A 12,801-nucleotide genomic window follows, 5' to 3' on the forward strand; every position below is an offset into this window, starting at 1 on the left:
CCAGTTTAGCTGTTTAGCCTACAGTTGGGTTTTCTTCTACAAGAATTACAAGGCAGGCAGTTTGTGAGCCAGAAACACAGGCGTAAATGCAGTGTTCCAGGCTGCACAGAGAAAGGGAAAATGTTTCACAGTCTTCGCAAGGATCAAAAGACCGGGCAGGCATGGATTATTTTTGTGTTTCAGAAGATCCCTGCAAAGTTTGATGCCCAGCTTTTTATTTGCTTCAAGCATTTTACCGAAGACAGCTTTCAAAATCTTGGACAGTTCAAAGCAGGATTTGCTAAACTTCTTTAACTGAAACAAGGGGCTGTTCTGACAATAAGGCCATCACAACCGCAAGCTGCAAGTATTATTTTGTCACTAAGCTGTTGATAGCAATGCTAGCATATCTAAGGTGACCAGATTTGGGTTTCTGATAAGGAGGACCCTTTTTTTGGGGGGGGGGCAGGGAGCCTGCCGTGGACGGAGCGACCGAAGCCGACCCCGTGACGGTATGCTTCCACCCGCCTGCCTTAGGGGGCCACCAGTGTCCAGGCTACCGTCACCAGGTCGGGTTAGGTCGCTCCGTCCCCGGCAGGCTCCCTGCCCCCGTTCGCCAGGGTTTCTGGACCAGCCCCGGAGCTGACGGCTTGGTTCAAGTGCCCGGTGTGTTTCGACTAGGTCGACTAAAATCCTGGATGATTTTGAAAGGCCCCCAGACATTTTTTTAGGTATGAAAAGTAGAACATTTCTGGGAAAAAGAGGACGTCTGGTCACCCTACCATATCAACAATTTGATGTTTCAGTGAGTGAGTGCTTGTTGCTATGATGCATCTTTGCTCAGTAGCTTTGCTCATTATAAACCAACCAATCAGCGCACAGTTCATCTAAATATTCATGAGCACACCACTAAAGGAAGAAAACCTGTCCTTTCATTCTAGGGCTTTTAACCAAGCTTGCATTAGGGCTCATAGAACAGCAAATATGCCATTTTCAGCCCAACCAATGTTACACACCCTATTCAGAGACCTTAAGGACCAGCACCAATTAACCTATCAATCTATCAATCTATCTATCTATCTATCTATCTATCTATCTATCTATCTATCTATCTATCTATCTATCTATCTATCTATCTATCTATCTATCTATCTATCTATCTATCTATCTATCTATCTATCTATCTATCTATCTATCTATCTATCTATGACCCCTTTAACTTATAATGAAAACAATAGGCACATCACATTGCATAGTCGTTAGAAAGTCAATGAAGTCTCTAAATCATGTAATATAACATATACAAATCCATCACAACAAAATTAATGTTTTAATGGAGCATAATAATACAGATGTCCCAAAAGTGCTAAATTAATGATGTACATGTAATAGAAATGTAATTATGACATTTTAATTGTAATTACAAATTACAAATTGTACATGCATAATTTATGCAACTCAAATGTTTGAGTTGCTTTTTTCCCCCGTCGATATAACATACAATATATGTCAGTACATCATTTTTTCAAATGAGAAATACAACAAACACTGCAAAAAAAAAAAGCGTCATCCACTTAATGTCATGTTCGGATTAATGTGTCTAACCCACATGCAGAACACTCGGAGGCAGATGAAAAAGTTAAAAGATTTATTAATAATAAATGTACAAAGTTTGTTCAGATCCAGGAGGGGGCTTGACTCGTGACTGGTCACAAGTGGGTTCACTGCTGAGGAGGACAGAGAGATTAGTGGAGGTCCAGGTCTTTTGCAGATTGTGAGTGTTCAGGTCTGTACCTGTTCGGAAATGGAGCAGAGCTGCAGAGGGGGGGAACCTAGAGGGTCCAGAGGTTGTCGGCAGGCTGAGGGCAGAGGCGGAGGCAGAGCTTACTGAGTGCAGGCAGATCACAGATTGAGTTTCCTTCCAGTAATCTTCTGAGAGCGGGCAGGCAGATACTTGACTGAGGCTGCTCTCCAGAGTCCTACTGAGAACGAGCAGACAGATCACCGGCAGAGAGACTCTCCAGAGTTTCAGTTATTCAGGCAGGATAAACCTGGGAGGCAGAGAGGAGAAAAACGGGATCAGGTTTGGTTTACAGAAAGTCAGAGTTCACAGACAGGCAGGTTGGCTCAGGCTTGCTAACCATTACTGGCAAACACTCTGGCACTGGAGTGAAGCCCTCCGCCTCCTTAAGTACTGATCTCCTGATGAGCAGATGAGAGACAGGTGGTGCGGTCGGCTCATGCTCCAGGAGATCTCGTGCGCCCTCTGGTGGAGAAAGTGGACAAACCTCCAGATCCCAACACTTAATAAAGAATTCATGCATTTATATTACACAGTGAGTTACTTTCTATTTACTCTACTTTCTATTTTCTAACGTTACACACAATAGCAATGATTAACTCAGTCAATATCTTCAAGTCATTCCCAGATAGCCAGACTAATGTTACGCTACATACTATACTATAGGATACATCAGCGTATATATGGATTTTCTTGGTTAGCACATCCACTTTTTAGTGAAACGGCTTCCCACAGCCAGCACGCTACACATGTAGGCATTTTTACAGCCCGTCCTTGTGGGAGTGGGAAGCACCAACATAGCAGACGGTGGCTTCACTTTCTTCTGACAATCAGCAATCCAGTGAATAAATAGAGATCAGTGTGTCAACCTCCAAAATACTCATATAGATTTGTTATTGTTGGCAAGAAGCTGATTACAGGGAGCCAAATGTGAATAAAACAAGGAGATGGTTGTAAATTTCAGGAGTAACAAGTGATCATGAGCTGGTGAAGATTCACAGTCATCCAGGTAATATTTTCTTCTGGTTTGAGAGGGGCATGAAGGAAGCCATCTATGTTAAGAAAGAATAACCAACCTTAATAAGAGGGATTGGACTCGGGTTTCAGCTTTCAAAAACCTACAATGCAGCAATTAAGTTAATCCCTTCCCGCTATCATCGCAGCCCCAGCCCCTTAACAGGAGAGCGGAGGACCTTCGCCTATTCAGGCAGGCCAACATTCCCTTGAACGACCACCCTTTCAGACACTTAGATGGGTATGGGGTATTGCAGGCTAACAAAAAAAGCCAAACGACCCCCATTCCAGAGAGGTGGACTCCTTCGTCTGCTTCAATTTGCATGTTTTCAAAACAAAAACAAAGCTTTGATGGGCTACTGTATAAAACCTCGAACGCTATTTCTGACATTTTGATTTGAAAAAGCTTGCTGGATGGGAAAGGAAACGTTTTCAAACTTGGAAACAAAGTCCAGTGGATTGTTTTTTTATTTTATTTTTTTGGGAGAAGAAGTGGGGATGGTGGAGGAGAATATAGACCTTATTAATCACCTAGACAACAGACTAGACTCGAGATGCAAATGTTAAGCTGCCTGCAAAAAAGGGACAGAGCTGACTGAACTTCTTGATGAAGATTATGTTCTTCATTGTTTGCAGCAAGATGCTGTATATCTTTTAAAGTGTACTGTGGAGAGGGATCTTTTCTGCCATCATCTGTTGGGGTAGTAGCATCAATTGATGTAAAGAAGCTAACAAAGCTAATAATGAACCTTAGCTCTGCTCTTGGAACTTGGAGAACCTCTGGAGTTGATTTTACAAAGAAAATTCCTTTAGAAAGTGAGCTAACACAGAGATATAATACCAGCTCCCCCTGAGGCTTTTTTTAAATATTGTAATATGTCTGTTGTATTAATTTTGCTGTTCTCTGTTTTGTGTTCCTCTCGTCTCATACAAGTATGGAATCAGACTTCTATGAGTTACTGTAAATCCTCTTTTTTGTAATTTTTGCTGTTTAGTTTTATTTTCTCTCTCCCTCTCTCCCCTTAGTTCTTACCCCCTCTTTCTTTCTTGACCTCCTTTCTGTTCCCATGTCTGTTGTATACGATGTTACTCTCCAAATAATTATTATAAAGTTTGATATACAAGTAATAAGTGGAATCTTATGGCAACAGTGGTATTGGTCTGCTTGTGAAAGCAAAGCTGGCTCAGGGACATCTATTACCAGAGCTATATTTGCAAAACGGGACAAAAAAAAAAAAAAAAATGAAGTGCTTTATGGACAACAGTGCACATCCTGTTAATTAAACTGAGTGTCCTTGGTAAGAGGCTTCTCTAGACTCACTGTTTAACTGACAACTGCAGGAGATCCTTTCTTCCCACAGTCATCAGCTTCTACAAAAACTCTTCGTTGAAATTTGCATTTTATTAGCAACATCTAAATTCCCTTCAGGATTAATTAAGTATTTTGCATTTGAATTGAATTAAACATTTCTGATTAAAACCTGAAGTCACATTGTGGACTTGAAGAGGAAGCTGAGACTCTTGCAAGAGAATGTTCAAATTTATTTATCGTCCTCAGACGATATATTGCTCTGACCGGGCAAAGCTCAGTACATACAGTTATACAGCAATTCCCAATACACACACTCTCTCCCTTGGAACTATCCCACCCATACACAAAGAACTTTCTCACACATGAACATTTGGTTATTCCCAAGAAAAAACACTTTAATTCATCAAGGACATACATTTTAGTCAGATAAACACTCAGAACAGGTCTCCCTTTCATGGCATGAAGGAGGCAGTGTAAACTCATTCTTATCTCTCATGACCCTCCCTTCACCCTTGTCTGGAGTAGGGAGGCAACTGCTTTCTGCCATCCCCGCTCTTAATTCCCTACATAACTCCAGCCTACAGACTGGTACAAAACTTCTAGACAATCACCTCTATTTAGAAAGAGAAAAGGCACGCTCAAAAGATTTTATCTCACAAATAGGCCAAGAAAAAATATCCTCCCACAACATCCAGCTGCTTTTTAAATATAATGCAAGAGAATGTAAGGAACCACCAGCAGCCAAGTTTATTGATGACTCACTCCCCACTGACCCTCGGGTGTCCTTACTGTTCACCAGACAAATGGCTGTCACTGAAATCTTTTTAGTCCTCTCTTAAACAGACAGACGGCCATTGGGTGATATAAAAAAAAAACTGGAGAGAAAAGCATAGCTAAAAATCTGAGATTATTTTCCCTTAAATCTTGGGTGAGTGTGGCTCACTGATCAGCCCTCCAGCACATGGAGGGCGATTATTCATTCACCGGTCCATTTCTCTCCTGGCTGAGGTTGCTCCCAGTCCAGGCATATTAATCAACTGCAGCTCTAATTGACTGATTAAGTCATGTCTCCTGGAGCCAAAATGGCTGACCGACTCATTAAACCATGACATATACTCTAGTAGCAAAATGGCTGACAGGGAACTAATTTAACTGACCTTTATGGAGACTATAACAGTTCTTTCCTCTGCTCTTGTAGTTTAATGTAAACATAATGAGGAGCTGGTGAATTCAGGCGTTTGAAAGGGAGTGGATGTTTTGTCATGTTTCGTCACATTACTGATCTGCTAACACATATTGGTGCATAAATGTAAAAAAAAAAAAGAAGAATCCATGCTTTTAAATGAGAGGATTTATTGATATTTTGACATTTTTACTGTTCTGTTGCATATTTATTTGATTATGATTGCTGGTAGCTTAGTAAAGGTGCAGATTATTAATATGTCAAATGATGATGTGTGTTCCCATCACAACTAGTGAAGCAGTACTAGTTAGTAAATTCCCTCTCCTACAGAGGTGTCAAGAGTATGAATGTTTCTTACTCAAGTAGAGTATAAATGCTAGTGTTTAAAAACACTTTTGCAAAAGTTAAGGGTAACAGTTTAAGCTTTTTACTCAAGTAAAAGTGTAAAAGTAACATTTTTAAAACTACTTAAAGTATAGAAGTAAAAATAATGGAGGAAAAAATGTTAACTACGTACTCGTCATTGCACTACCCTATTAAAGAAACATTTTTCTACAATTCTGGATGACAAGTTCCTTAGATTTAATTTTCTTTTACTTCTTTTATTAGTTTTATAACTAATGGCAACAGTGTAAAACTTGAAAAAACTATTTATTTTGGTGTGTGGCGACAAGATGGTGCAGCTCAGATCCAATCACAAAGGAATTAATTGTTTGGATGAAACAAATTATTATTGAAGTATTTTGTTTGTTTTTAATACCAACAGGCCATAATGAAAATGAGCTTAGATAAAACAAAAATAATGACAAAATAAAAAAAGTAAGGAGTTAACAGAAGAGATAATTGCAAAAAATGTAAGGAGTAGAAGTAAAAAGTTGACAAAAAACTAATTACTCCAGTAAAGTATATATAGAAAAAATGTCTACTTAAGGTAAGGAAGGATTTGTAGATTGTTACTTGAAACCTCTGCTCTCGTATAAGATGTTGCAGATACTGACTTGTAATTACAAAAAAGATGACTCCAACCCCTTTGAGTGGGTCTTTATAAATTACATTTATTTATTTAAACGTCTTTCCAATTTTGATTGTAGTGTGGGTGGCCTCCCCACCTGAGCAGCTACAAAACATCTTATATTAAAAAGATGTCAAAATAACAGATGATACTTGAATATTTTGTTGGAATTAAAGGAACAGCGCTAGACTTATTTAAGTCTTATCTATCTGATTGAATTCAGTTTGTTCATGTTAATGACAGATCTTCCTCATGCTCAAAGGTTCACTGTGGAGTACCACAGGAATCAGTGCTAGGACCAATTCTCTTTACTTTATACATGCTCCCAATCGGTAGAATTATTAGACAGCATGGAATTAATTTTTACTGTTATGCTGATGATACCCAGCTATATCTGTCTATAAATCCAGATGAGGCTAAGCCATTACATAGATTACAGGCATGTCTTGAAGACATAAAAACCTGGATGACTCTTAAATTTCTCCTTCTCCTTCAGACAAAACAGAAGTTATAGTCTTTGGACCAGAGTCTTTGAAAAAGAAGCTGATTAATCAGTCACTTCATTTGGATGGGATTAAACTGATTTCAGATAATAAAGTAAAAAATCTTGGTGTTGTTTTAAATCAGGACCTGTCATTTAAATCCCACATCAAAGAGGTTTCTAGAATTTCCTTCCTTTATCTGAGGAATATTGCAAAAATAAGAAGTATCCTGTCCAGGGGTGATGCTGAGAAACTATTCCATGCATTTGCTACTTCAAGGCTGGACTATTATAATTCTTTACTATCAGGAAGTCCACAAACTGTAGTTAAAAGCCTTCAGCTGATCCAAAATGCTGCAGCCAGATTTCTGATGAAAATTAAAAAGAGATCATATCTCTCCTATCCTGGCTTCTCTTCATTGGCTTCCTGTTAAATCAAGAATAGAATTTAAAACCCTCCTTCTCACATATAAAGCCTTAAATGGCCAAGCTCCATCTTATATCAGAGATCTGATTGTTCCTTATGTTCCTAACAGAGCACTTCGCTCTCAATCTGCAGGTTTACTAGTGGTTCCCAGAATTTCTAAAAATAGAATGGGAGGCAGATCTTTTAGTTATCAGGCTCCTCTCCTGTGGAACCAACTACAAGTTTTAGTCCGTGAGGCAGACACCCTGTCTACTTTTAAGGCTAGGCTTAAAACTTTCCTTTTTGATAAAGCTTATAGTTAGGGTGGCTCAGGTTATTCTGAGCTATCTCTATAGTTATGCTGCTATAGGCTTAGACTGCTGGAGGACATAGGGACCCCCATTTCATCATTATGCTTCATTCTCTCGCTATTCTACAACTCTGCAGAATCTGTTAGTTCAATCTCTAACGTTCTGCTCTCTCTGCTTTTCCTCAGAGTAGCTTTGCCTCGTCTGTTCCTGTTTGGCTGTGACTCCATCCTGTAGAGAAATATCAGCTGTGCTGCTTCCATCAGTACCCTTGTTTATAGATGCTGGAGATCGGCCTGTTTTCCAGTGCGGTCCTGTTTCTGCTGCTTTTTGTGTCTCTGCTTCTGTCTCCTTGAACCCCAGTCGGCCTCGACAGATGGCCGCTCACACTGAGCCGGGTTCTGCTGGAGGTTTCTTCCTGTTAAAAGGGAGTTTCTCCTCTCCACTGACGCTACAAGTATGCTTAGTGTGAGGGATTGTATTTGAGTCAATGAGTCGTTGCAATCAAATGGTTTTCCTTAGATAGAAAACTTTGAATCAATTTGACTGTATGATCTGGTTGAACTGTAAAGTGCCTTGAGATGACATGTGTTGTGAATTTGGCGCTATATAAATAAACTAAATTGAATTGAATTAAACATTGTGAATTCAACAAGCCAATCTGAAGCCAATTTGCAGGGAAGAATGTTGGTCTATATTCAAATTGATAAATTAATTTATATCTCAGTCATTTTGCTTGTTGGACCTTTTATTAGAAAATAATATTTTTTCATTTGTTTGCTTATACTAAAATTGTATCAGTGTTGTTATAGTATTATTAATATTAGTAATATTAGTAATAGCAGCATTTATTTACACAGCACTTTGATTGTTTTAGAACCAAATAACCACTGGTGTTTTGTATGTATTGCTTTAACTGCTTGTTCCATCGTAGCTTTTTGTAACTGGGATGCTGCCAAACACAGACACCAACCCAGTCATGCATTCCACACACGCAGGCGGTGGCACCGTCGCTCGGCTCTGATCCCAGAGACTCACACTGAAACCCACACTGATCAATACTGAAAGACAGACCGGTCAAGTAGCATTTCAGCCCCAGCAGCAAACAAATAGGCGGGCTGACTGGTGCACCTCCGGCAGCCGTAAGAAACATCACAACCCAGTATTAGCCAGTGCTGCTAATGAGCCATTATAGCGGTGACCTTGGGTACAAGCTCATTACCAGGTGACAATGGACACCAGACAGAAGCTCGGTTCATTATCATATTTATCAGCACCACCCTTTAATGCAGCCCGCTGGGGTCCTGGTCTGTGAGTTCTTTTGTGTGATTTCAAGCACCATACATGTGGTTAGAAATAGTAGGTTATCACAACGCTATACAAAGTCATCAGTTGCTTCAAGCAACTTAACAAACATTTCTACACTAAGCCCCCAAAAAACTTCCAAAACATTTGAGCAAGTCTGTTTAGTTGCACAGGATGTGGCTGTGGGAGATAGGCTCATTAGAAACCCTGTCCCTGTGTGCCCACATCACTTTAAAATGGACAGCCTCTTGAGGGCTCAGCAGTCATCCCATCTGTTCAGACAGATCAATCAAACCGTCCTTCCATCTTGATGCTCTCTCTCTTTCTTGTTAGCCTTGGCAAGAATTTAGGAATCTCTTGTTGCTCGTGTTGCAGGAAACTAAGCAGGGATTTTAAAATGTTCATTTTAAAAGTGAAGAGCTGATGTGGGGGTAATTTTAAAAAAAAGTGTAATTGAGTGAGTGAGCAGATTTGGATGTTTTCAGCTGCTTATATTCAGAGAATGATATAAAAGTAAGACAGTGATAGTGGAGGAAATGTTGTCTGTTACCGTCTCAAATCTAGCATAATGACATTTTAAAATGCAGCTCTATGACCGAGTGGAGATAATTTTTATTCTTTTTCTCCTCCATCACTAAGCTGGACACCTTTAACTGGTGCACCTACTGCCTACAGCGGGTGAAATAACCATTGAACATCTCAAGGTTTTTCTTTCTGTTGAGAGATTTCTAAAGAGTGTGAAGTTCTAACACATCGACCCAATGAATCCACACATACCGAGAACTCAAGAGCAAATTGGTCAATAAATTAAATCCTGTTAAAAAAAAATGCTGGCATGATGCAGAGTAAAAATATAGAACGCATGAAGAAAATATGATTGGGGAAATCCCGCCTTTTGCTCACTGACTTAAAGATGTAGTGCAGGATTTTCACACATTTTTTTTAAAGACCTGCCCTCTCCACTTTAAAAAAATGCACATGCACAACCCTGTACCTGCCCCTGAGAGGGAACGCCTATTAAACGTGTGCGAAAGTATGCAGGAGCCCATTTCTCCTCATGCACACTCTGTTTAAAAGTTACTGTGTCCGAAGGTCCGCCCTAACCTCTAAACCCCTCAATCACTATATAGAGCAGGGACTTCTCAGTTAAGTTAACTCAGTTAACTTAACGTTCAAACAGATGATCACTGCTTTTTGCTCCACCTCTACCACGCAGTGCCTGCACCATCTTTGTTATTAGTCGCCGCTGTTGGATAGCGACAGCCTATGGTGATAGCAGGCCGCTGTGACAGAAAATCCCATAATGCTTTGCAAGGAGAGCTCTCCGCACAAAGCATTCCTGGGATATATCTGCCTCCTCTGAGGCCTTTCTTTTCTTGACATACATTTCATAGAGAACCCTTGTCCATTTTCAAAGAACAGTGAGAAAAGTGAGCTTCAATGACTGGCTGAAACCGTAGCTCACCTGAAAGGGTGCATGCGCAGTAAAAGATAGCTAACCGGACAAGCGTGTAGGACGGCCTGACATAAACATATTACCAGAATGATTGAGAATTAGGAGGACCACTTATTTAGAGGATCCACCCGGAAATAAGATTGTCCTCTATACCTTCAATATCCTGTATCAACCAGGGGCGGAGCTAGATGGGGGACCAGGGGTGGCCATGGCCACCCTTAATAAATCATTGCCCACCCCTGTGGCCACCCTCTAATACAGATAGTGGAAAAACATTAAAATTGTTCATATATTAACAATTACTTGACAACCAAAACACTGTGGTTAATTCTGCACATCGACATACTAACATTTAAGATGATAAGTACAGAATTCATGCTCTTTTCAGAACTAGATTTTGTGTATTATGGTGCAAAGAGAAAATTATGCTTCTCTGCAAGTCATCTGGGAGTCTTCAGTGAAATCATAGATAAATAACTATTTTTAATAAAAACTAACTAAATGACCAATTTATGTAGATATTTGTATTTGTAAATATTATTTTTATGCATAATAATTATTGATAAAAGTAGGGAAGTAATGACAATGGAAAAGATGTTTGCCCAAAACTCAAACCTGAAAGAATTTTATCCACTATACCTTTTATGTAGAAAGCACGGATATTTAAATATATGCGTCTGTTAGCAAAGGCTGTGGGAAAGTATACTTTGTCTTTATTTAGAAAATATGGATGTTCTGCATGTTCATTTTCCTCATGGAACGGTGTAGATTCACCGTAAGGTTTTAGTGCCTGTCTACTTTTGGCCACCCCTCAGTGGACATTGGTTATTACCTGGCCACACTTATTAAAATTTTCTGGCTACGCCTCTGGTATCAACTCCAACCTACAATACATCACTACCAATGGGAATAGAAGATGGGCAGATAAATGTAGGATGGGGATGGTAAAAATGACACCTAAATCAAAGAAACAGAAGAAAATATTTTTAGAAGGCAAATTTACTGCAATACAAACACATGGGACAATGATGCTTTGTAACCAAACGGCAACATAGAGACACAGATTGTTCTAAAAGTCCTGCTTTTGAAATGTGGGTCTACTTGTAGTGTCTTTAACTTTACAAAAAGGTCATTTGAACAAAAAAAACAAACAGAAACTGATGGTTAAACCTGAGCATCCTGTAAAGAAGACAGTAACTTTGTCAGAGGGAGATACGGTCCATGGCAATGAGGTATTATTGTACTGAACTGAGTTTTCCACAAGACAAGTAGCCTTGCTTTGGAAACAGTGATGAATAGATCACTTAGTTGAGACCGTTAACAGAGACTGGTGTGCTGTTCTGATTCAGTTGAGATTTCCAGTTGTTGATTTCTACTGCCTGGTCTCTGAGCCTTGAGAAAACCCTTTTAGTATTCATAGAAGCAGGAGGCCTAAGAGCTCACTGCTTCTTCAAAGCAGTAGTCAAATGATGATGGATTTTTATAGAAATAAAAGTATACATGTATTTTATTTAACCCGTCCTTGTCACAATGCTAAATTACGTGTCCTTTTAAACCTATTAAATGTAGCTCGGAGGACGAAGCAAGAAGCCAAGTGAGGAGGACCACTGAGACTCAAGAATGGAAAGGGACGGTTAGAGGGAAGGAAGGATGACAAGAGGGTGAAGAGAAGAGGAAAAGTGATCAAGATTAACATGGGAACCGGTAATGAAGAGCAGATGGATGGGAGGGGCGAAACTCAGCAAAGTCACAAAGGAGGCAGAGGAGGGGGATTTAATTGAGAAAGGAAAGACGGATATTGACAGTAAACAAAGCGGATGGGAAGAAGTGAGGAAAAGTTGGGCTGACGGGTAACACTAGAGAAGGAATAAAAGTTTTTTAAAAAGTTAGAGGTGGGTTAAGAGATGAAAGGAGGTGGGTGTGTTTGAAGAGGAAGAAAGACTGACAGAAACAGAAAAGAACCCTGAAGGGAGGGCTGGGTAAAGAAGAGGGATGGAGCAACGGATGAGGAGAAAGAGGCCGTGACGGGGAGCCATTAATAATTTATGATAGCCTCAGCTTTTCAAAGCAGCGCAGCGGTCCCGCTCCCTGCTTTCCCCTGACGTTTAATTTGTCTGAAAATCAGTGAGTGTGGAGCCTGATTATCGTCTCCCGTCTGCCGACGCCTCTGCCTCAATCTCTCCGCCACTGAGGTGAGATCACAAGCTGTTCGGTGCAAACATGGCGACCAGGAACCCTTTAAGTTAAAGCAATCCCTGTCTGAAAGTCATAACAGGACAAGGGATCTCATAGCAACAAATCTTTATGCGCCTCTCAGGTTGCCTGGATTTTAAAGTACATAAGAAGATGTTTTCTCTTCTTCTGCTTTGAATACATAACATTTACAGGAAGGATGCAGGTTCTGCTTCACAGCACCATTCTGAGGTCTTTAAACATATTTAAAAAAGAAATGTGAATAGCCTGTTTCTGAATACCAAAATATATATGAAAATATGACAAAATACCTGGTTTTTGAACTGTTAAAACGAGGAACGACAAAAATAA

This window comes from Cyprinodon tularosa, unplaced genomic scaffold (genome assembly GCF_016077235.1).
Source record: "Cyprinodon tularosa strain WSP-4 unplaced genomic scaffold, ASM1607723v1 ctg547, whole genome shotgun sequence".
NCBI lineage: Eukaryota > Metazoa > Chordata > Actinopteri > Cyprinodontiformes > Cyprinodontidae > Cyprinodon > Cyprinodon tularosa.